The sequence below is a fragment of the Marmota marmota genome, unplaced genomic scaffold, assembly GCF_001458135.2.
Source record: "Marmota marmota marmota unplaced genomic scaffold, marMar, whole genome shotgun sequence".
NCBI classification, from domain to species: Eukaryota; Metazoa; Chordata; class Mammalia; order Rodentia; family Sciuridae; genus Marmota; species Marmota marmota.
The window spans coordinates 3318603-3343953 of record NW_025999927.1 but is presented as its reverse complement, the minus strand read 5'-3'; the positions used below and the strand labels follow the sequence as shown (position 1 = coordinate 3343953).

The following is a 25351-nucleotide window of genomic DNA, read 5'->3' as shown; positions in this document are numbered from 1 at the left end:
ACCATGACCAGCGCCTGGGCGGGGGGGGGGGCACAGTGGGAGTTGCTGTCCAGGTCTGGCGCTCGGCGGTTTCCGGCCCCACTCAGGAGCCGTTGCTGGTGGTGATGACTCATGGCATTTGGAAAGTGTGGCTGTGCCCTGAAGAGGGAAGTGAGAAATAGCATGGCCAGGTCAGCACAGGACAGGATGGGGCTGCTTAAAGCCGTGGGGCTCTACTCTGGAAAAGTGGAGGGTGGGCCCCATGGATGGGGCTTGGGGTTCATGCGTGGGAGTGGGGCCGGTGGGCTCCCCTTTGGAGTGCTGTCACTGGTTTGTGCCTGGGAAGCAGCCGCTTGTCTGGGCCGAGCTGTGGGAGGAAGTGGATGGTGATTCAGTGAGTGTTTCCTCTGACTCAGGACTGGGTCCGCTCCCGAGGGGTCCCCCGGGACGCCGTGTGGCTCTGGCTAGACTCCCTGAACTTGGAGCCAAAACAGAGGCTCTGACCCGTGTCTGCTGGCCCTCCCAGACCCCTTGAGCTGAGTGAGGGGGTCAGTGGGCCCCAGGGCCTGGCTCTAGCAAGCCTGCTCAGGCCTTCCTGTGGTTCTGGTGGAAAGACACGAGTGGGTGCGTCTGAGGGGCAACCTCGCCCTGGGGGTGGCCTGTGCCAGGGAGGCCAGGCCCCAGGGCCTGCAGACAGGGGTCAGTATGACAGCAGAGGTGCTTGAGCCAGTTCTCCTGTGGTCCACTTGTCCATTTGGCAGATGACGAGACAGGAGAGGACAGTGTGGCCAGCATGTCCCCATGGAAGGGTCCTGGTGGCTATCCAAAGCTGCTGCCTGCTGCCTGTCCCAGGAGCACTGCAGCTATCCAGATGCCTGCCTCTGCCTGGGGCGCAGGACCTCCAGCCTCCCTCCACACCCTCTGCAAAGGGGCTGTGTCCTCATCTTACTTGGGTAAGGTGGCTTCTTCTCCAGCTGCCTTCTCTCCCTTACCCTAGACCCTCCCATTGCTGCCATCAGGGCAGAGGGTCAGCTGACTAGCTCAGGTACAATGACCAGCATCGGGCTACCCCATGGCTAGTGAGAAATGGAGTAGCTGCATGTGTGGGAAATGCAAGTCCAACCAGACGGCGCTTCCAGAAGGGCTTGGTGTGGCCAGGACACCGCAGCAGGGCCAGCCTGCAAGGCGCTTGCTGTCTCTCAAACACTGATTTTGTCTCTCTGAGAAGCTTCCTCGACCAGGCAGGTGATACACTTTGCTCATCGCACCAGAGAGGGACTGCCACCTCACCAGGCCATGGTGGCCTCACTGGGACCCAGTGAGCATGGAGGCTCCATCCTGGTGCTGTGGAGATGACAGAGCTGAGCTGCAGCTCACTTTGGATACCATGGTCAGTGCAGAGGAAAGGGCCCCTGTCCTGGGCAGTCAGTCAATTCGACCAGCCTCACCAGGCACCAAGGCTCTTCCCAGGACACAGGCCAGGTCCTGTGGCCTCACCTCTGCCCACCCCAGGCCTGGCAGCGAGGGGCATGGTCTGGGGCAGGGGCTGTTTCTGGTTTGAAAATCCTTGGGGTGAGGGGGTTTTCTGAGCCCCACTTCTGGGGGATGCACAGCTGTGTGGCTCTCTGGGCAGAATGCCTTGGAGGATCGACGGGGTGCGTGAAGGAGGAACACGAGAACGTTCTCAGAAGGCTGGCGAAAATGAAACCAGATAAAAACCCCGTGAAAATCCCAGCGGAGCAGAGGAAACCTTGACTCGCACTCTTGCCCTGTGTGCTGGGCCACAAAGGCAAGACTCCTGGCAAGACCAGGTGACTGGTTACGTGGGGACCTGAGCAGGAATGTGCTGGAAAAGAACAAAAGGGCCACTCCCTCGCAGGGGAGATTCACTGGTGGTGAGGGGCTGCAGTCCAGGTGGAGAGCACAGCCTGAAAGACACTGGAAGGAAGGGTTCTGCGTTTATGCCAGGCCGACTTCAGCCAAGGGTCACCTGGCTTGCCCCTGCTGTCTGGTTGGTGATCAGAGGAACTCTGACCTCCTTTTAGTCACCCAAACACCCACTGGAGATGTCTCTGAAGATGAAGCAACATGCACAAAACAGATAATGACAAGCAAGTGATGTCACAGGTTATCTGTGGGGAGTAGAGGAGCAGGCTGGTTAACACGCCCACAGGCAGGCAGCCTCTCTGTCCCTCTAATTGGCTTTCTTGCTAGGGGTGCAGTTTTGGGCACAGAATACTGGGTGTTTTAAGGGATGGAGGGGAGGATGTAGAAACTTTCACTCTCCTCTCATGGATGACATTATCCCAGGGAGGAGCAGCTCCTGTCACCCAGCAGCTGGCTGTGGTCTGTGGTGGGTAGCCTGCTCGGCACAACCAACCTGAATGCTATCATGGGGATTTCAGTTCTGCTCTGTGGCTCCAGGCAGCTGTGGGCCCCCAGGCTTCATGGGGGCTGCAGGGTGGGCAGCAGGAAGGCCTGGTCTCACTGGGGGCACTTCACCTCGGCACCGTGTTCCTGATCTGGAAAGGTGCTGGTGGGCTTCTCTGGGCCTGCAGTGGTGGCCACATGGTTCCTTAGTGGTCTGGGAGGGTCTTCTGGCTCTGGACTTGGTCTTCCCGGGATGCAGCATATGTCCAGTGTGTGGAGCCCTCTTGCCCTGGGGGAAGCCTGATGCGTGCTCATTCTGGTCAGAACTGATCCGCCCTCCTCCCTCCAGGGCTGTCCTCCTTCAGGTGCAGTGAGATAGACAGCACGGACAGTTCTTTTACCCAGTTGCCTGGCCAGAGCCAAACAGGGTGGGGGCTCCACACGGGTTTGTTGGTCTTTCTTCCTGCTTCATCTTTGTAAGGGTGGAAGTCCCAATCTCCAGGACCTCAGAGTGTGACCCTCTTGGGTACAGGGTCTTTCAAAAGGTGATCAAGCTAAAATGGGATCACATGGGTGGGAACTCATCCAGTGTGACTGGGGTCCTTGTGGAAGAGGAGATGAGAAGACAGATCACACAGAGGGATGGTCAGGTGAGGACGCAGGGAGAAGATGTTGTCTGCAAGCCAAGAGAGAGGCCTTGGGAGGAGCAGCCCTGCCGCACCTTGACCCTGGACTCCAGCCTCCAGGGCTGTGGGGAAAGGAAGTTCTGTTGTCTAAGCCTCCTGGGCTTGGTACTTTGTGGCAGCAGCCCCAGCAAACTGGTTCCACCTTCCAATCTGTCCACTCAGCACATGTCCTGCTCTGGGGATTCAGGAAACTCTAGAGACGAAAGCAGAGAAGTATGGAAAGAGGACCCGGGAAAGGCTGTGGGTCTTCATCTATTCCTCCAGAGTTCTCCCGATTCAGCCTCGCCTGGCCTCCGCCCTCCACAGAAAGCGGAAACCCCGTGGGGAAATGAAACGCAGGGCCCGGCAGAGGCCCCCAGAAGCCCTGGGATGGGATGGAAACCCCTCACAGACTCGGAAGCATCCTTCCTCCTGGCTGCCCCTCCCCCACGGGCAGGGGTTGCCCATGCAACTGCGACGGGCAGATTGTCCTTGGCCTTGTGGTCCTGGAGGGTCATGTGCTGTGACCTCTTTATCTGCAGCCATCAGTGGCTCATTTCATCTTGGAATCATCTTGCGATTTCTGGGAACATCTGGCAACTTCAAACGTGCCCAGCCTATGAAGAACCTATGCACAGTGTGGAAGTCTTACCATTTCTTGTTCTCCTAGGGCGTCTGCCATTTTGAACCCAGCACTTTCTATCATGTAGTGCAATGATAATCCTACCGCCTCATGGGCTTCTGCAGTGCCAGCTTACCTCATTGATTGTAAAGGGGCTGGGATTCTAGGAGCTCATTGTCGACCAATTGGTCCTGGGCTGCATAGTGCTGGTCCCCAGAGGGCTGTGGCCAGCATGGGATGCCTGTGCAGACACATTTCCTGGAGAGCCAGGTTGGGGTTTGTATGGTTGCTGCCTCCTCCTGCCGAGCATGGTCTTCCTGGAGTCTGTGGCGTCTCTCTGTGTGGTTGGCACAACTTCCCTTTCTTTTCTACACTCCATCAAACGTGCCTATCCCTAGGCTTACCTGAGGGTCAGCACGTCAGGAATGTCCCAAAGCCACCATGTGCTTGGCCCCACTTCCTCCTCAACGCCTTCCTCTGCTGGCTCCATGGCTGCCCCTGCGTCCTGCCCTCCTCCTCTTGCTCCGTGCTCATTACCAAGCAGAATCCTTTCCTTCATGAGAATGTAAGTCACCCTTTTTCTGAGGGTAGCTGCGTTTCAGATGCGTGACCCTGAGCTTTCAGAATCCCAAGAAATCACTACGCCCCCATTCTCAAGTGGAGCCCCAGGTTTCCAGGCACTGGCTGGACAGTCAGGCCTGCTCTGCTGACAGATGGCCATTGGCTCGAAGTCTGCTCCAGCCAAGGAGGACTTAGAGAAGGGACCCTTCCATACTAGGCTTCCTTCGTCAGGACTCACGCTTGGAGACATCCAGCCCACTTGGCCTGGGTGGTGAAGGGCCAGTTCCTATAAATCTTGACAGTTAGAAGCCATCCCAGGAGTGCCTAAGTGATGGTCGGGAAGGTAACGCACAGCAACATGACCAGCGGGTAGGCAATGCTCATCATTTGCTAAGAGACAGCCACTGATAAATATCGCCTCGTTATCTCTCTTCCTCCTGGTGGCTCATTTACTTGTGTGTGACTCATCGTTGACATATTAAGGGGTCTGATTCAGCAAGGAAAGTTCAGTCTGCTGCAACAGAATGGCATCCAAGGCCACTTCAGTTTCTAGGATACGGGCTTTTTAATGAGAGTAGCTTTGCCAAGAAGGAAAAGCAGCAGAGTCTTCATTCAGAAACTGGAGGACGCATGGAGAGATCTGAGCAAAGTGGTGCTTCCACTGTGCAGAGCCCCTGTGCCCCATGGGCACATCTCCACATGGGCAGCTGTGGGTTCATGGGGACCACCAGGCTCTTCCTCTCTGTTCCAGTCAGTGCTTTTGGGTGGGTGGGCTCCACCTCAGAGAAGGGACGAGGATGAGCCCCAGCCCTTGCAGAAACTGTTTTCACATCCCGTCTCCCTCTTGATTTACTTAAAATAAACTTGTCGTCACCTGAGTCTGCTGATCTTTCCAAGGGTTCTGCTGTGTGGTTTATTGGGCTTTGTTCCCGGGCAGGAACCTCTGGCGAGAAGCACAGTCCCCTGGAACGGCCTCAGGCCAAGCGTTTGTCCTGCCCAACCAGAGATGAGCTTTTCAATAAGTGGGTTTTGAACACGGGCTTTTGGTAGAACACGGGCTGGATGTGCCAGCTGAAGGTGCTGTCCTGGGCTGAGTAGACTCACCCGTGTGCCACTCACATGGGCACATACACACAGAGTGTGGGGCTTGCAGAGTCCCCTGATGTCCTCCGAGCTCCTCTGCAATGGGAGCTGAGCTTTCACTGACCTGTCTTCATCGAAGGAACGTGTCTCATGTCAGCATGAGCGTCTCTTTGCTGCTACTGCATCACTTTGGGCCAGTGACTTAACTTCTCTGCAACTCCTTATTTGTAAAATGGGGGCCATGATGCTTACCTCTCAGACTGTGTGAGTGGGAATAGTGCACTCTGCACCCACACGCCGTAACACTTGCTCGGCAGAGTTAGCTCTTTCCTCTTGCACAGGCCATAGTGAACACTGCTGCTGTGAATGACGACAGCAGATACCAGCCAGGCAGGACGAGGACCAGGCAGGGAGGCAGTAGGGAGACTCTAGCCCCTTAGGGATGCTGAAGATCATGATTGTGGTTTAGTGGCGGTTGGTGATTTGCTGGGTCAGGTGGCCACCAGGGCGCCTTCTTCCTGGTTGTCCCATGGTACAGGCACAGATTGGTCCCTGCACTGTTAGTGAGACAGCTTGGTGGAGGCCGCCCCTGGCCTCCTCCTCTCCTAGATCTTTTCTCTCACTTGCTGGTTCATCCATCCACTGCACATCTGTGTCAATGCCTGTGTGAGCTGGGCCTGTGCTCTCACTGAGACGCTATCTTCTGCTCATGATACCACAGAGCACTCCCTGCCCCGACATGCACAAGTGTGCGCATGCACACACACATATACTCACACACACACACACACACAGCTCTGTTTCAGGTTCTGATCTCTGAATAGACCCATGTGACTGGCTCTGTTCTCTCTTACATGTGCTTTCCCATTGCCAGTCTGCTTTTCCCATGGACCCGGTGCCCACAGACAGCTTGGGAAGCGTTGGCTTACAAAATACTCCTTGTTCTGAGGCCCTCTGATGGCCTTGCTGTGCAGGTCAGAGGAGGGGAGAGGAGGAGGCGGCATATCTCGCACAGACAAATCAGGCTGTGTACCCGAGGCCTGAGCCCTGCTCTTCCTGCCCCCTGCTCCTCCAGCCCCCTGTTCCTCCCGCCCTGCAGAACCCGAGGGCTCGGGGATGGATTTCTGCTCTCACAGAGCTGCCTGTGGAAAGCATTTCTGCAAAGTCACGTTACTCCAGAGACCAAGTTGGCTTGCTGAGGCCATGTGGCAACTGAGAGCCACGGAGGAAGTGGCCCAGTCTACAGAGACTCCCGTGTCTCTACCTGGCTGGGCTCCCAGGGGTCTAAGCTGCTGTCCCTGTTAAAACAGAGGGGCTGGAAGATACCATTGAAAGGGGGAGATGCAGCATGGCAGGGCCGGGCTCAGAGCGCTCAGCCTGCCTCGAGTCTTCAGTCTAGATGGCTCTGTGCTAACACACAGCAGCATTGCTGTGGAGAAAAACAGCTCTGGTGGAAGAAGCGGGGGAGCCAGGAGAAACCCTGGCCCAGCAGCCCCAGCTGGCTGCCAGGAAGAGTGACCACAGAGCAGGGTGCATGCTCTCCAGGATACTATTTCAGGCCCACTGGAGACCAGTGTGTGTTCTGTGCTACAGGAAGAATGTTCCCTCAGACAGAACCGTTCCTCAGGCCAGACAGGAGGAATGCACGGCCAGTGGGGCTTGCTGCTTGATTCCGGGGCCTGCCCTTCTTCCTGCAGAGTCCCGTGCATTTTTGTCTTGCTAATTTGCCCACCTCTCACCATAGCCTTCGCGCAAGGGTGGGAGTCTTCTGAGACCCTGAACTGTAGTGTTGGACTATGAGTCGTCTTCCAGAGCCACCCTATGTCATCTGTCTCTTTGACACAAAGAGGCAAGAGGGAGGGAACATGGGAGAGAGAGGGGAGGGAAAGGAGGAGACAGGGAGAGAGAAACCTGCTGCTGACGTCAAAGAAGACCACATTGTACAGGACAGCATTACTGGTACCTCTCCACCCACTCCCTCTAATTTACTAGAAACCAAACAGCCTGTTTTGAAGCCCTTAGCCTTGCAGGCTGGTTTTGTTTTTCCTATTCTCCTTTGACCAAAAGGGCCATTAATTGCTGGGAGTCTGAAAGCGACCTGATCCCCGCAGCAGTGGGGATTTCCATGAGTCATAATTTAGGCCTGCTTGTGCAGGGCGCTGCGGGGGGAGTAGACTCCTCCAGCTGCTTGCAAAGCTGATGGAGGAGCCCCAGGAGAGGTCGGCTCTGAGGCGGGGGCCGTGGTTGCTGCTGCTGTCACAGGGCCTGGCTGAGCTTGCCAGGGCTCGCCCGAGGCCCCTCCGTATGCCCCATGTTCCCTGGTTCCCTTGAGAGGCACAACTTTGTCATCTAGCGGGTGATGCAGGGTGATGGCAACTCTCCTGCGAGCGTGTGGAACCTCTTTCTTGGGAAATGCAGGAGCCTGGGGATGCAGGAAGGGATCCTACTTCCCGGGCCTGTCTTGGGCTCATGGGCATGTTGGATCTTGCTTCCCAGGAACCTCCCGGTTCTGTTGTCCAGACACCCAGGTCCTATTTACAAATAAAATTGGACCTGGCATCAGTCCCCTGCAACCCGAGGCTACAGAGACACCAATGCCGCTATCCAGACGGTGGAGTTCACTCTGTTGGCTGGCCAGCGTGGTGTACAGGTTAATTTTTATTGTAGTAAAAAATAATAAACACTGCATTAGCAACTGCGTGCTCATCAGTTTGCAGTTCATTCTCAGCCGGATCATTTCCCTCGCGTGTTTTCCTGCTTGCTCAGGCACGGGAGTGCGTTCCACGAAACACGTGTGGCTGCCGACGCCGCAGCCTCTGTGACCATTAGATGGTGCTCCCCTTGATTGGATAATGTTACTTGGCTACTTCAGCTATGGTCCTCAAATATGGCATTTTGATGATGAAGGAACGGCAGTGAAGGAAAGCGAGATGACTGCTTGGGATTACGGGGTGGCTCCAGGACGAGGGGCCATGTTTTCCTTTTGCTTTTACGGGAAACACCATCCTGTATGCTGGACCTGAGCAGGCCTGAGTTTGATGTGCTTCTTTCCCCCACTTTATGGCCAGTTGGTATTAGAGGAGGTGGTGAGGACTTAGGAACTCAGCGTGACGACGTGTCTGCACACGAGAGAAGGAGCATGTGGATCATGAACAACGTCTAAGTCCACAGGCTGCCCCAGCCAGGCCTCCTGCAAGTACCTAAGCAGATTCCAGCCATCATTGGTGATGTTATCCACCATCCATCAGTGGACTCCATAGCCAAAGACATGATTTAGCCATGACAGTGTGAAGTGATGGCTATGCTGGGCTCAGGCAGATGCTCCTCCCTCCTCCCCCAGCTGCCCAGTTCTCCTTATTTCAAGTATGTAATAGAAACCTGGATATTGCCACATGGTTTAGGGTGGGTCTTGGTGGTTACTTGGGGGAAGGGAGAGTAAAAGAGCTTTCAGGGGCAGTAGGCAAAATAAATCAGACCTGTGCTCCATTTATTTCTTTGAGAAAGTAACTCACATTTTCGAAGCCCTGGTTTTCTCCCCTGAAGAAATGAGGGGATGACAGGACATCCCTCACAGGACCAGCATGCACACAAGGATGCTTATTCTCAGAGCTTGGCGTACTGCCTGCATCTGGTGGGTGCTCAACAAATACTCTTGTTAGGAAGAGCAAGCTTGGCAGGTGCTGGTACCATATATGCAACCCCAAATATGAGGCAATGCCTCGTTTCCCAATGGGCGGGTTACAAAAGTTTTGGTCTTTCTTGGCCAGCTTGGATATATAAACTTTTAATGATGCAAGTGACAGTCAAATCTTGCATTATAAAATTTAACCTATTGATTTAATTACAGGTATTTGTAGAATTGCAGGCATAAATGTGTGAAAATGTTGCCTTTGTTTTGCTCGTTGCTCAGGCTTCTTGTGGCACTTGAGCTCCTTTTCTGAATGACATAGCTCAATCTTTGAGGGTGCCTCTTCTTGCCTCTGCCTAGTGTCTTTGAGATTTAGCACTTTTTGAGTCTGTAGGCTGTGTTGTTGGAAACATTATCTCAGTCCTTACTCTCCATGTGCTATTTGAGATCCCCCCAAAGCTGACTTCTTGGGCTGCTTTTGAAAAAGACCTTCGTGGGGTCTTGGCTACCTAAGGGAAGGTTCATGAATCTCAATTCCTTACAGGGTATTTTGTTGTACTAAATAAAGAAATTGAGAGAGACTCTATAACATGAGTCACTCTTCATGGACACAAATATAAGGCGATATCTTGGATTCACCCCATGGCCTATCTTCCTCTGTGCTTTGCTGGCCTGAGAAAATGGGGTGGTGATGTCAGGATGGAGAGCACCCACAGGTGACCGACAGGCCTACTGCAAAGGCCTCACCAGAAGCACCTCTGCCCAGTGCCCATGATGGCCCTGGAGCTGGCCCAGGAGAGTGGGGCATGCAGCCTGCAGGCCTTAAGCATGGCCCTGGGTGTGTGGGGTCAGTGGAGGCATCTCCTTCTTCACTGGGGAATACTTACTCCTGGAGAGAAGCAAGAGCTGAGTTCTACGTTGTCAGGGTGAGACTCATGGTGCAGCCCCTGTGCTGATCCAAGGCCTGAGCGCCGCATCTGGGGGTCAGAAAGCAGTTCCATGTTTACCTCGCATTAGTATGTCGCTGGGCTTTTCTGAAGGAGGAGAGGAAACGTGGTTATTTAAAAACCTGGTGGAAGAACAGGATGCTTTCCATACAAACAGAGCAGATTGTCTGCCAATGAGGACTGTGGTTAAAAATAACTGCTGGTCTGTGTGGGAAGTCTGGAATTCTCTGGAATTCTTAGCTTCTATGTTTCTCCCCAAGGGCGGACTGTGCTATGCCACAGTGGGCTGGTCGAAATTCTCTGATCTGTTCCTGAGGCTCCTTGCTGTGACACTCCACACTTGACCAGAGAGGGGCCAGGGCTGCTCCAAGAGAACCCAGCCTCGGACACAGAGGTCATAGCCCAGAGCCCTGCAGAGCCTGTCCCAGCCTTTTAGTGCTGGCAGGTTTGTTGGAAGGAAGAGAAGAAGATAAACAGAATACCTGTGTGCTCAAACTGAGAGCAGATTCTTTTTGGGAAGGGGTGTGTGTGTGTGTGTGTGTGTGTGTGTGTGTGTATGTGTATGTGTTGATGAGCTAAGTGTTCATTTTAACCCAAAAAGAACAAAAGCTGTGAGGTTAGATAAGTGTCTGCTGGGCTCATTATTGCCGTGGGGAATTCTGCAAAGTGGGCTTAGAGGTCACTGGCTGGAGCTGCAGAATATAGTTCACCCGTGGTTTATCCTCACTCTCATTGGGCAGCTACTGAAAACAGAATGTGAATTACCTTCCGGAAGTCCTCAGTGAACTTCAGTTCTGCCTGGGGAGGATGGCCGCTTCCAGCCAGAGAGCACATGATGAGGTTTGCAGGCACTGCTTGAGCAAGGCCAAGTGGCCACTAGCCAGGGCGGAAGTTAAGCCAGAGGATGGCCATCAGACGCAGTTGTTAGGTCTGGCATGCGGTTCTCGGCCTGCCGAGCTGAGCAGGAAGGAGAAGCCTGTGGACTTGTCTCATGTCTTCTCAATGCAGCCTTTCATCTGCGTGCTTCTATTTGCTCAATGGAAGCAAGTCTGACTTGCATACCACTGAGGATTCAGCCCGACAGTTTACATCGTTCACCCACCGCCCTGCAGAATCCTCTACCTAGGCTTTTCTGGGTTGCTTTTCCAGCAACCTGAACAACCTCTTAGGCATTTGGAATGCCATTTGGTTGTACTTAAAAATTTCCCAACAGGTTTGCTGCACTTTCTGTGATAAATATAATAGCTTCCCTAGAATTGTGGTGCCTCCTTATGCTACATTTGTAGGCATGTGTGTGTCTGCATGAACAGCAGCCAGCCGCTCCTAAGGAGTAGTTTCTGTTGCGTTCTCGGTGGTGGGGTCATCCACCTCTGGTCAGTGAGTAAACGCCTCGCGACGGCACCTGGCACAGATGCTGCACTGCGAAGTTTAATGTATAACTGGTGTTTTCTTTCCTCTGTGTCAGCGGTTGGCAACACGATACTGTAAATAAGGATCCAATGGGTAAGTGGACGTCCGCAGCCTGGGGAGGAAAGGCCGGGCAAAGCACTTTTGAAATTCACGTCCGTCGTTGCTGCAAGGGATAAAATAATTTGGGTAACCTGGAAGTCCTGAGGATTCACAGGTTTCAAAAACAGGAAAGTCGCTTGTTTTAAAACCTTGTAGAGCAACATGTGGGCTGAGAAAAAAAAGCTGGCTTGTGGTTTAGTGATGGTACTTCCTTATTGATAGAGTGGCTGTGCGCAAGGCCTCCTGGGATCGCAGTGTGACCGCAGGCCCGACGGTTACCCTGGCGGGTTCTGAAACAGCCGGGGCTTTCTGGACAGATGAGAAGTCTAAAAATTTCCCTTTTCATTTCCTCTCTTGTGTGACTTTGTCATTTAAAAAAAAGGAAAAAAAAAAAAGCTAGTAGTAGAAAAGGGAATTTCGGCCATGGTCTTAAGTTTCTTTTGATTGAGATCTTCTTTTCACTCCCCCAAAATCCCACCCTGAAAGCCCCAAGCTTTAAAAAAAAAAAATCCTTTATTCTTGAAGATTTTGTGCAGTTGGTGTGTGTTTGGTTCCTCACTTTTAGGCCAGATTCAGAGCCAGGAGATCTTTTTTTTTTTTTTTTAATTGATTTAAAAAAATAAATGATAGCAGAAGGCATTACAATTCTTTTTACACGTATACAGCACAATTTTTCATATCTCTGGTTGTGTATAAAGTATGTTGACACCAATTAGTGTCTTCATACATGTACTTTGGATAATGATGTCCATCACATTCCACCATCCTTGCTAGATCTTTTAAACTGCATGATTTTTAAGAAACACCCGAGACCTGTCCACCCATGGGCGTCTGGGAGCTGAACACACAAGCTGAGGTCGAGTCTTTCTGGAATCCTAACCCTCTCACAGCCAACAGGCGGCTCTGTTGGGCAAAGGCTCCGAGGACCCATCCCTGAGCTGTGAGTAAGGGAAATGAATACCACTTCAAGGTGACAAAGCTGACTGCCCACGGCAGAGTCTGCTGGCTAGAGGATGGGGCTGTCAGGGACCCTGAGCACAGTCCGCATCCCAGCAGAACCCCAGAGGGGGCCACTTGCCCTCCTCCAGCCCTGAGGCCTGGGTGAGAGTGCTGACCGCTAGGCCTCTGGGCGGTGGCCTTCCCCAGGAGGAGAGTCAGGAGGGAGGGCCACTCTTCCATGGCATTCCTCCAGAGTCCTGGAGCCTGCTCTTTTTTTAGCCCATCTTGAGCCTGTGTGTTTGCAGGAGCACAAGCAGGTCTGTGCGAGCTGCTTATGTCACCCACCAAACCCAGATTGGTATGAATTTTGCTGAATTCAAAGACGATACATTTGAGAGCAGTGCGCATTTCACAGCTCCAGCAAATCACTGGCCGCACACACAGACTCTCACCCAACGACCCCATTTTGTCCTTCTTCCGTCTTGGCCCTGGGGAGCTGCAGCCTGAAACCGAAGGCTGAGATGATTGCACCGCAGAGTTTGCTCTCACCTTCTCTCTTTTTTTGATAAGCCCAATAAATCTGCCCCATCACATCACTGAGGCCACAAGGAAATGTAATCCTGCCAAATGTGGGTGCCAAGGAGAGCTGCCAAGGTCAAGGGTACAGAGAGCAGGAGCCAGTTTCTGATTTCTGCAGGTCCAGTGTGTGCACAGGAGTAGGGCAAGTGGCTACTGGGTGTCCAGAGGGGATGGGGTTGACGACCCCACAGAGGGCATCAGGAGCTGCAGATGCCCAAGTCCCTTGCATAAAAGGGAGCAGTTTTTGCATGTAGTCCACGTGCTTCTCCCACGTACTTCAGATTATCTCCAGGCTGCTTACAGTACCTACCATAGTGTGCCTGCCAGGGCAGAAGTTGTTATACTGCATTACTTAGGGAATGATGGCAAGGGGAAAGCCTGTCGGTGTAAGACAAGCTCTTTTCCCCCACTGAATCCGTGGACATGGAACTCACAATGGGGAGAGCCAGCTGTACTGTGTATGTGCACGGGTGCCATGTGTATGCACCATGTGTGTGCATGGGAGCTGAGTGGGTATATGAGTACAGTCTACAACTGTGTGCCCGTCAGGGGTGTGTGTGGGAATGGGTTTGGACTATGCAGGCATGTGTGCTGGGTGTATGTGTTTTGGAAATGTGTGTCCTGTTGTGTGTACAAGTGTACCTGTGTGTGGCATCCCAGGTGCCACAGACCTGTGGGGCAGTACAGGGGGTGCTGGTGTGGGTAGGCCTGCTCCAGTTCAGGAAAGTCTGAGGACTCATGCTTCCCACCTGGGTGCTGCCCTTTCCCCTAGGCAACACGCCGAGGCTGCAGAGGGAGGCAGACTGCCTGTGCCATCTCCTTCCCACCTGCTTTCCAAGTCAGCTCCTTTTAGCATCTTCCCCTCAGCCTCAGGGCAAAGAGCCTTGGAAATAGATGAAGCCAGGATTTGACACTCTTCTGGTGCATCCAGAAGTCAGAGAAGGAAAAGGAAGAAAAACAAGAGGGACTCAGGTTGGCGAGAGCGCTCGAGTTGGGATTTATGAAATAAAACTTCTGCCCCAGTTTCCTGCCTCCAGCCTCACTGTAAGTGCTGACCCACTTCTGGCTATTTTTATTTGTTTCTTTGAAAACGCTCGTGGTGTGATGAGGGCTGACTCTTGTGGATGCTGTTCTTACTCCTCCCGCCGTCTGAGTCCCAGAGTGCGGCCCTGCCCTCCTCACTCCCAGTAGTCCTGGGTGAGTACAGATCCGAAGGATGGTGGGGGTCCTCGGTAGTGTGACAAAGGAGTGACCCACTTCCTCACAATCGGAGACGCAGGGCACGCAGCTGCTACCTGCACGCAGGGCTTTGTACCGGGCCGCCTTTGTCTGGTTTTCCTCTCCGAGCCGCAGACCCCATCAGAGCCGCGCCTGCCAGTTCCTGCGTCCCAGGGGCAGGCTGTCCTGGGGCTCTTGCCCCAGTTTTGCACTTTGGGCCTGGGCGGTGAGTGGGTAGCCACTTATCTAGGATCACAGCTTGAGTCAACAGAGCGACCGGGAAGTGAGCTCGGGGTCCGGCCTCACATGGACAGTTGGGGATGTTTACTTTTCTCTTTGAGCAAACTTTGATTTACTCTTTAATAAGTTACCACTGAGGATGTGGCTCTGGAGAGGTTTGACTTGGCATTCAGCCCAAGTCACATATTGATAAAGGAGGAGAGGGGATGCAAGTCTTTACGTTGTTCCAGCTTTATCATTAACTCCAGGTTTGGAAGGGGACTTACCTCCAGAGGCCAGGGTTCCCTGTGTGCCAGGGGGACGCCCCTCAGTCCATGGGGTATTGGGCCTCCTTAGTGGAAAGGCGGTGAGGCTCAGGCCACAGCACTGTTGAACCCCCTGGAGGGCCTGAGAGATGAAATAAAGGTGATCTTGAGTTCAGACAGGCCTGACTGGGTCCCAACTCTGTCCCTTACAGTGCCACCTGGGGAATCCTCCACTTTTTTTTGGCCTCAGTTCCCTCATCCATGAGGTGAGGGGACATTCAACAAGAGCAAGAAGCTTACAGGATCAGTGAGGAGACGGCAAGGGTCAGACGGGATCATGGGATGTGGAGAGACTAGGCATAGCAGCTCTCAGGGTTATTAGGTCATTTTTATTGTGTGGAAGAGTCCCCAGGATGTCACCTGCATGGGGTGGGTGAGTGCTCCATTCCTCTCCACTTTTCCTATTTGGGTCCATGTGGGTGGATGGAGCTGCCCTTCAAGGGTCAGAGCGAAGGAATGCTCTTGCCTCACGCCCGGAGGACACAGGTCCTTGGGGGTCAGGGCGAAGCTTCCTTCCCTTCTGCTGACAGCATTTCCTCATTACATGCAGCCGTCTGCAAACAAGGAAAATGTGAGAAGAAAGAGGAGGCACTTTGGGCCCTTGTCATAAGCCCCGTGACCCTTGGGTCCCTGCTTTTTCTTTGCTGGTCTGCAGGGGCCCAGGGCTTGCATGGGGAGGGAGAGTCCCCTGTTCAGGGATTCCAGTGGCCTCGCTCCCGAGTGCTGCGGTGGTGAGCCATCGAGTAAACCGCGCTCTTTGGCGGGGGTGTTGGGGTAAGGAGAGGGTCCCCAGGAGGGTCACTGTGGGTACGCAGTGCCATAGATGTGCAGGGTAGGTCTGCTGCTGGTGAGAGGTGCCTTATCTCCAGAGCGTCTCAAGACCAAGACCATCGACTCTAGGTTCACAGGCTCAAAGCCAGGCCACTTTTTACAGTTTTAATTGCCATGCACCAGTGAATCCAAATAGTATCAGTGATGCCATCTCCTTTCACTGGACAACCAGTGCTTCTGCCCACTCCTGGTGTACCCTGGCTGAGTGGGGTAGAAGGAGATCATGTGGCCCAAAGACAAAGGAAACTGGGATTTCCCACCCCCCCCTCTTTCTAAAAAGCAAGCCTGGAGAAGACAGGTACTCAGGGTTTCCCAGGCATCAAAATTGTTCCTAAGAGAGGAAGAGAGGGGCACGGTGTGAAGGGAGCCCATGCTGAGGCTGGCTGGCCACACTCCTTTTGGGGGGTCTGGGAAGCAGACCTGCAGCCAGGCAGACAGCATGGAGGTGAGGCGAGGGAACTGTAGCATTCCCATGGACCATGCCTCTGCCTCCGACCTGAGTGCTCATGGGTTCTCCTGCCCTGCTGCTTCTGCCACTCTGGTGACAAGTGCTCTAAAAGCTCTCCTACCAACATCGCACCCTCAGAACCACCTAGTGAGGTGGACAGAGTCATGCCCAAATTTAACAGGTGAGGAAGTCAGGGCCCAGAGAGGAGCATGGAGCTTCTCTGTCAGGAAGTGGTGGGTCTGGGACTCAATGGCTCCAGTCTTCTGCTCCCACACCTCACTGTGCTCGAGGGCCTCAGAGGCCTTGGGTATGGCCTACTGACCATTTTAGGGGAGGCACAAGCCCCAAGCATGATAAGGCCAGCTTATCAGACGGGCAGAGAGTCTCAACAGACAGACAGACAGTGTCCAGAAGGGCTGTTTTTTGCTGTGTGCTTTGGGGAGAGGCAGCACTTATTTTCACAGAAGTTTGTGTGTACAGGGGCTCTTGAGGCACCTCCTTATTGATTGCTGCAGTCCCACCTGAGGCAGGCCTATGGACCAAGTGCCTCCTTGTTTCTGGGTGTTTTGGTCAGAAGCACAGGAGCAAAACCTGCCATCATCTCTGTGGGGATTGGCTCATCTCTACCTGCACGCTGCTCAGGGCTCAACCCTGGAGGAAGTTTCAGGAAATGGGGGAAATGTCCTCTGTGGAGTCTGCCTGCTGAGGTGGGAGCTGGTCCCATGGAAGAGCCTTGTTCCAGCTCCTCATGGCCTGATCACTGGGTCCCTGGGACAGGACCCTAAGCTGAAGGGCCATCCTGAAGAAAGGGCAAGCACAGAGCTTCAGGCTGGCTCAGGCTAGCCCAGGGGTTGGGTGCCCAGGGAGCGAGGGGCCAGAGCTCGGGGTCTGTGTTCAGCCCTGCCCTGCTTGCAGTGCGGACTCTAGGTTCACAGGCCGCTAGCTTGGAGAAAGAAGCCACGCCCACGCCCACCTTGTTCCGCGTGGTGGTGGCATGAAAGGCTGTTGGGAGGGGCGAGGTGCCGCTCGGCCACTTGCTCTGGAAATTGGATACTGGAAACCCAGGGTCTCCCAGCCCCCTCACAGTTTAAACAGACCCATATGTGCCTGATCTCTGCTCCTGCCAGCAGCCTGCTCTTCTTCCTCGCCCAGGTTTCCCAAGTTCCAGCATTTGGCCAGCTTCCTGGGGACAGAATCTTTCAGGTCTAAACAAATGCTATGTATGCAGCCCATGATTCTTTTTTTTTTTTTTTTTTTCAATCTTGGACAAAGTGGATTCTTTATTTTTCTCTAGAAAATTTTCCTCCATTATGTTCATCAATGCAGAGAGGCAGAGCATTTTGTGGAATTATTTTAAGTACAACCTGTGATCATAATTTCACATCAGAGACTTTGCTGAGCAGCTGTGGGGAGGAACAAAGGGCCTAGGGATGGTTTAGGGCCTGGGGGAGGGGAGGACTCAAGGTTAAGGCCAGGAGCAGGGGCAGCTAGGAGGTGGCCGTACGCCCCAGGGGGAGTAGGCCTCCTCCTGGCCTCCTGTCCACACACACCTCATTGGCGATTTTGTCTGCCGAGAACACTGCACACAGTTCGTAAGAACACATAGACTGGGCTGAGGACTAAGATTCAATTTAACAGTCCACCTGAGAGCTTCAGCCAGGGATTGGGCGGGCCTGGCTTGAACCTGGGTCCTGCCTGTTGCTGGCCTCAGCCAAGTCATCTGGGAGATGGGGATAACCAGTGTGGCAGTCAGTGTTCTGTTTCTATATCACACACCCAGCTCAAAGACATAAGGAGAGAGAAGGTGATTGATTTTGACTTACAGTTTTGGAGGTCTGAGACCATGATTGATTGGTCCCACTGTTTGGGGCCTGTGGTGAGGCAGCACGTCATGGTGGTGGCATGGGGTGGAGAGAATCCAGTCATATCATGGCCCAAGGGTGAAAGAGAAAAAGAGCAAGGGGCTGGGGTCCTCCCACCTCTTCAAAGGCAAGTCCCTAAGACCTCCCTCCAGACCCCACCTTCTACAGGCTCCACAAGCTCCTCGGCACGGTGATGCCAGGGACCAAGCCTTCCACACACGGTCTCGGGGGGCCACCCTGATCCTAACCATTGCACACACCGACCCCATCCTGGGGCGGCTGTGAGGAGGAGCTAGGAAAATGGGGAGGGGTTGGTATGGTTCAGGAGCTCATGAGTGTTCAGGATGCTCTCTCATCCCCCAAATGCAGGAGGGTCCAATTTGCAGGCTTGGTTTTTGCAACTGATTCATTCATTCATTCATCGACTGAGCACCTGGAACTCCTAGGTGTTGGGTTGGGAGTGGTCGGGCTACAAACACGTCAATATGGGGATTAATATGCTATTAGATAAGCAAAAAAAAAAAACCCAAACATCTATTGAGTTAAAAGTAATAATGACTTCCAAGGATATTTAGGTAGTTTACAGAAGAGTCTTAACAGATGGTCTGTTAGGAACAACGTGAAAAAAATGTATGGCATTAGGAAAAATGGGAAGCTGTCTTATTTCTAACCATTTGAGAAACTTGTTGCTTTTCAATACAACTGCTATCTAAATTAATTTCTTAAAATAAACCCTGCTTTGTACCCGGAAGCCTTCAGTTGGCTAATCTGCCCATAATGTGCATGTAAGCAGTCTGGTTTGTCCCAGTGTCTCCATGACCTATGTCCTCGGAAGGGCAGGATTTGCCAGGGACTGTCCAGTTCTAAAATATGATGGCCTTAGGAACCAGAAGGCAGCCAGCCAGGTCTCTTGATGGCACTTCTGGTGTGTGTGTGTGGGGTAATGGGTTTCTGCTCCATTCTGCTAGAAATGTGGGACTCTCCACCTCCAAAGGTTCATGCTGGCCCAGGTGGGCAGCTCATGTTTTCCATGGAGCAATTAATGGGACATTGATTTGTGTTAATTTGCATAGCTCGTCCAAAGGCTAGAACTTTTTTTGTTCCTTCCTTTCATCTTGGTCTCCCTGGCGGTGTTTTGGTCTTGTTGTGACTGCCTGTCTGTCTTCTTTGGCCCTGAGCTGCTGCTGGCCCTCTGTCCCGAGGGGAACAATAGCCCTGGTCACTGTTGGGTGGCCAACCGTACCAGGCCCAGGGTGTGGAGCAACTTTCAGTCCCGCTGCCCCTCTCCGTGTCTCCGGGGTGGCTCACCCGGGCTCTGCTTTCTTGGAAAACAACAGTGAACTTTGTTCGACCAAAGCCCTATTTCCCAAACTCTGGTATTTGTTCTCTGGCCCTCCTCCCTGCAGCTGCTCCCAACTGCTGACCACTTCCTGTGCACACTGAGCTGCTTTCGCTGTTCCAGCACTTCTTGGAAGACAGCCACGGGGGCCCGAGGTAGATGGAGCACAAGCCCTACCACGGGTGGCCTTGGCCTGTGGACCTGACTGCGCCACCAGGGTGCAGGGACAGAGGTGGTGCGGGGACAGAGATGTATGCTGCCTGACTCAGGGTGGGCATTGTGGCTCCAAAGTCCCATTGCTTTGCCAGCCTCACACCTCTGGGTGCCTGCAGAATGTTAGAATCAGGAGGAAGCAAAAAAAGAAAAAAAAAAAAGCACATTGACACAACTAACGTCAAAAGAGACAAGTGATAAAAGGGAAAGGCTTATTTTTGGAGCCCTTGGTTTCTGAAACTCCTTCCGACTTCGCACCCTCTCGTCCCTCCCACTTCTGTGCTCTTTGTCTCTGTGGGGACCTTGCATATCTGACCCTTCCCTGGGCCTGGGCCCTTAGGCCTTTCTGGGTTCCTGGATCTTGGTGTGAGCCCTTCCTTGGCTTCTTGTCTCTCTTTTGCTTCTGTCACTCAGCCTGTCACACCCCAAATCTGACTGATGGGGTGGCTGACTGAGAGTGGCTGTGGCTGCTGGATCTACAGCAGCCCCACTTGCACACCCAGGCTTCTCGACCCCACCGACTTCATCTGGGACACAGAGTGGGTCTTGATTGGCTGGAAGAATATTTGAAATAATTTGACTTAGTTATTGACATTTAAGAATAGGAGATCACAAGACAAATTTAGATTTTTAGAGCTCAACTTGCAAAGCTGGAGATGGGGTCTTGGCTTATTCTTGAACAACCACTAGTGGGAGCCAAGAGGCTGCCCCCGCCCCCGGGGCACACTTTGTCCACTCCGCCACATGGCCGCGATGACAGGACGAGTCTGCCTGGACTCAGAGCCTGAGAATCAGCTGCCACTGACCAACTGGCTTGTCTCTCCCCCGATTCCTAAGCACCTTGTTCAGGAAGTGATTGCCGGACTCTACTGGGCATCTCAGTTGGCTACTCCTGCTCAGTGGCATTTTCTCAGCAATCATTTCCTGGCCTCTAGTGGACTCCAACTTATGTGTTGCTCACCGGGTCATTGCAAATCTTGTCGAGGCCGCTCAAGCCCTTGGTGTCTCCAGGAGGTCTGGCCTCTTCCATTGTTGAGAAGGCTGAGGCCACATAAGGTGCGTCCCCACGCCTCAACATCCTTCCTTTCCTCCTCTAGCTCTCTGCTTTTCTCCCTCAGTCCCTGCCTCCTTCCCTCTTTCTGAATCTTTCTGTCATCACTTTTTTAAAAATGTAAAATTAAATGCACTATGGAAAGTGTTGAAGACAGGCTGTTCAGCTCAGTGATTTATCAGGAAGTCAGTGCTGTGGGGTGCTTACCAGCCAGGTGAAGAAATACAGCTGCCCTTGGTGCATGCACTCTGGGTTCCCCTGCCTGCCCATCCTCCAGAGGAGGGCACTACCCTGGTCTCATGGTAAAAATGTCCTAAATTTTCTTTATCCTTTTATCATGAAAATGTGTATATTAATGTTTATTGCAGTTTTCTTCACAATTGCTAAAACTTGGAGGCACTGAGAGTCCCATCAATAGATGAATGAGTAAGATGGAGGTCCATCCAGATAACAAATGTCACACAGCCACAAAAATACATGGAGGGCTGGGATCATGCCTGTGATCCCAGCTACTCGGGAGGCTGGAGGCAGGAGGACTACAAGTTCAAAGCCAGCCTGGGCAACTTAGAGACACCCTGACTCAAAATAAAATTAAAAAGTGCCAGGGATGTAGAATGCTTGGCTAGCATGCAAGGGGCCCTGGGTTCAATCCCCAGTACCATCACCACCACAATAGCAAAAAGTCACGGAGGACCTTCAGATGAATATTGCTAAGCGACAGAAGCCAATCTGAAAAGGTTCAGACTCTGTGACTCAAATTATATGACACTTTGAAAAAGACAAAACTCTGGAGACAGTGAAAGGATTGGTGGTTGCCAGGTTCACTGGAAGGGGGTATGAATGGGGGGAGCATGGAGGGTTCTTAGGGCAGTGAAGCTTTTCCTAGGATGCTACGAGGGCAAGTCCACCAAAGTTTACATTTGTCAAAACAGAACGGGGGACACCAGGAGGGAACCTAAGGTAAGCTATGGGCTCTGAGATGGTGTGTCAGTACAGATCACCAGCACAGCAAATGCAGCACTCTGTGGGAGGGGAGGGCAAGAGGGAGGGTGTGCATGGCCAGGTGGGAGCTAGATGGGTATGTTTGTCTCCACCTTGCTGCAAACCTAAACCTGCTTCACCCAACAGAGCTTTGTCAGAAGGAAAAAATGCATATCCTTATACTCTAAAGTTTAGCTCTGCCATTTTGACAACTTCTTATAAATGCAACTGTACTACTATATATTCTTTCACTTGTGAAATCCACCCACTTGGCTGTGTAGATTAATGTCGAGCGATAATCCCTGAATAGTACTGCATTTTCAAATGTGGCACAACTTGCTCTTCTGCTTGTGATGGACATCTGGGCTGTGTCCAGGCCAGGCTATTGGGAGTGATGCTGCTACGGTCATTCTTGTGCTGTATATTGGTGCATGCTTGTGAGCATTTCCAGGGTGGTACTTTCAAGTCTGGAGTTTTCTTTGTGGAAAAGTTTTGAAATTATCAGTTCAACTTACTTAATAGTTACTGAGTTATATTTTCCTTGTGTCAATTTTTTTTTTGTAAATTTTATTTTTTAAGGATTTACAATTTATCTAAGTTTTCAAATATATTGGCATGAAATTGTTCCTAGTATCTTCCTGTGATCTTTAATAAAGCTGGGTTCTGTTGTAATGTCTCTTTATATGTCTGACACTGGCGATTTTAATCTCTTTTTCCCCCTCAATAAATGTTGCTAGGATTTTTTAAAAGAATCAATTTTATCACTCTTTCCAAAGAATCCAACTTTTGGTTTTGCTCACATTTCCTTTTTTTTTTTTTTTTGTTGTTGTTCTCTAGTTCATTAAATCCTGGATTTATCTTTCTTCTTTTTCTTTGGGTTCAATTTTCTGCACTTTCTCTAACTTCTTGACATCTGCTTAATTCATTGATTTTAAACTTTTCTTATAATCTAGTATATGCAATTAAAATGATAAATATTCATCTCAGCTGTAGACTTATTCCACAACTTTTGAAATATAATATTTTCACTATCATTCCATTAAAAATTTTACATGTTCATTTTGATTTTTCATGGGTTACTTAACAGTATTTTTGAATTTTCAAATGCATGGAAGTTTCCTCATCATTGTGGTCATCAAGTTATAGCTTACTTGAAATTATTTAGAATATATTTTGTATCATTTCAGTTATTTGATATTCACTAATACAGGCTTTGTGACTCAATAGATGGATGATTTTTGAAACTGTTCTCTGTGTGCTTAAATGGAATATGATTAGTAAGTAGTTCTGAGCTCAGAGTTCTGTATGTCCATGAGGTTATGGTTGCTGGCTGAGTTGTATGAGTCTTCTATGTTTTTACTCATTTGTCTGCCTGTTAGGTCAGGCAATTGAAAGTGGTGAGTTAATTCTCTTATTGTCATCATGAATTTATCAATATGTAGATGTGCTGCTTATTGCTTTATGTATTTGGAAGCATATACAATTTTATAATGTCATAGCTTTGTGGGAAATTGGAACTTTTATTACTAAGAAATGCCCTTCTTTATATTCAGTAATGTGTTTTTTGCTTTAAATTCCATTTTGATTGATAATTTTTATAGGTAATTCAATTTTCTTTGGATTAGCATAATATATATTTTCCTCTACCTTTTCTCTTAACCATTTTGTATTCTTAAGTGTTATATGCTTATCTTGTGAACACTAAATAATTAAAAAACCCATTCAGTCTGGCAATCTTTGTTTTTTATTTGGAGCGTTTAGTCCATTCATATTTAGTACAACTCCTGTTATATCTGTATTTAAATACCCTATACAATTGAGTGCTTTTCTTTTAAATCTTGGGTTTTATTTTTATAGTTCTGGGGATTGAACCCAGGACCTTGTGCATGTTAGATAGGTGCTGTATCACTGTATTACAAACCTAGTCCCTTAGTTAGTGTTTTCTATTTGTCCCATCTAAATTTTATGATCATGTTTCTCTAACTTTATTGCTTATTTTTAAATTTTTAATGTATTTTTCTAGTTGTAGGTGGACACAATACCTTTATTTTATTTTTATGTGGTGCTGAGGACCGAACCCAGTGCCTCACGTGTGCTAGGTGAGCACTCTACCACTGAGCCCCAGCCCCAGCCCCCTTAATTGCTTATTTTAGATTGATTTTTAAAGCATCACACTTACTTTATTTCTTTGGAAATTGCATATTCTTTTTACTACTCTTTTGGTTATGAGCCTAAGATTACAGTATGTATTCTTATATCAATGGGTACTTTTTACTCTTCAGGCATTTGAAGAATCTGGACCACTCTTCATTTACTTTCCTCAAATTTTATATTATCATCATGCATTTTAAACAATATATGTTTTTTGAATATTTTTTTTAGTTATAGATAGACACAACATCTTTTATTTCATTTTTATGTAGTGCTGAGGATTGAACCCAGTGCCTGATGCATGCCAAGCAAGCCACTCTACCACTGAGCCAAAAACCCAGCCCTAAGCAATGTATGTTTTTAACATGACAAAATTAAAAAAAATTTTTGGTCACTGTCCATTTATATTTACCTAAATACTTTCTCCTCCTCCTCTTCCTTCTCCTTCTTTTGAGGCAGGATCTTGCAGTGATGCCCAGGTTGACCTCAAATTCCCAGGCTCATGGGATCCTCCTGCCTCAGCCTCCTGAGTAGCTGGGATTACAGGTGTGTGCCACAACACCCAGCTCTATACTTGCTTTTAAAAAAATATTTATTTCCTTCTGTGTCTTTTGCTTTCCAACTGCAGCTATTTTCCTTGGTCTTGAAAAACAGTCTTCCCTTTAATGTGAGTGATAAATATGCTGATTTGGGTTTTGTAAATTTCTTTAATTCATCTTCATTCTTGAAGAATTGGCGGGGAGCATAAAATTTTAGGTTGACAGTCATTCATTTTCAGCATGTTAAGACTTTTCTGTTATCTTCTATATTTAACTGTTTGAGACATCAGCTGTCTAACTGTGGCTCCTGTGACCACAATCTGCCTCTTCTCCTCTCACTTAAGATGTTTCCCTTTGCTCTCATTTTCAGCAATTTTACTATGATGTGCACACTGCTTTAAAGGTCACCAAAAACACCCCAGTTGCCCCTCCGGTGGGATTTTTCTCAGTCCCCACTCTCTTTGGTCTTGGTGCAGAGCTCATCATGGCTGTGCTGTGTGCCCCTTTCTCTGGAATTCTCTCCTCACTTGGCTTCAAGGATGCTCGGCTTTCGGAGCCGCCTGCCCACTCATTCTTTCCCACCTTCTGCTCCTCTCTTCCACGTCCTAAGGTAGGGTGTCCTGCTCCTGGTTCTCTTCTTTCCTCCTCTCACTGCTCCTCTGACGAGACCCCCTGCTTTGGTAAATTGGTGGCTCCCACAGCTCCGTTTGTGTGTGGATACTCAGATCTAAATATCTGGCTCAGGCCTCTTGCCAGGGTCTCAATTTTGCATTTCTGAATGACGGCTGGTTTTTCTGTCTGCATGACCTACGAGTCCTTCAAAAAACATTTTAAAAGGTTGAGCTCACACTTTCCATCCACAGACTTCCTCTTTCTTCTCATTGCCCATGCCTGCTAATATCACGACTGCCTCCCACTCTCATTTCTTCCCTCCACACCACGCTCTTTCCTTTCATCTCCTCTCGTTCAAATCCCATAGGCTTTAAAGGGCCAGTTCAAGGCGTCCTCTTTAAGAAAAGCTTTGAGTCCTGTTTAAAAAAAAAAAAAAAAAAAACTGTGAATTTCAGCAGTGAGAGACGTTGTTCAAATTGAGGCTCTGTCACTGTGCCTCTAGAAGGTGTTCAAACACTGTGAACCTGGGATTTATCGTCCATAAAATGGAAGCCTGAGTGGCTGACTCATGGGTGCATTGGTAAGGTCGAATGAGTTATTTATGAATATGTTCTACTCCTTTTACCAGACTGTACACTCCTCGGAGTGAGGGTCTTTTTTTTTTTTTTTTTTTTTTTTT

General features: G+C 50.5%; 3 long non-coding RNA genes across 5 annotated transcripts in view; 1 reads left to right on the top strand and 2 right to left on the bottom strand.

Annotated features, from left to right (window-relative positions):
* Positions 1-22: 22 nt before the first annotated feature.
* Positions 23-10759, bottom strand: LOC107157920. Its single transcript, XR_001505565.2, has 3 exons — positions 10621-10759; positions 9796-9942; positions 23-8399 (listed from the first exon to the last, which is right to left on the bottom strand). It is a non-coding gene; the product is annotated as an uncharacterized LOC107157920 (long non-coding RNA).
* Positions 10760-11227: 468 nt separating this feature from the next.
* Positions 11228-25351, top strand: part of LOC107157918 — a 54173-nt gene continuing 40049 nt past the window's right edge. The window contains exon 1 of one of the 3 annotated variants that reach the window (XR_007346510.1): positions 11228-11358. This is a non-coding gene — a long non-coding RNA (uncharacterized LOC107157918). Of the gene's footprint in view, positions 11359-13698; positions 14080-18664; positions 20395-25351 lie in introns of those variants that run through there. The other 2 variants (XR_007346511.1, XR_007346508.1) reach the window with 2 other exon arrangements.
* Positions 22989-25351, bottom strand: part of LOC107157919 — a 9915-nt gene continuing 7552 nt past the window's right edge. The window contains exon 3 of the long non-coding RNA XR_001505564.2: positions 22989-25088. This is a non-coding gene — a long non-coding RNA (uncharacterized LOC107157919). The remainder of the gene's footprint in view (positions 25089-25351) is intronic.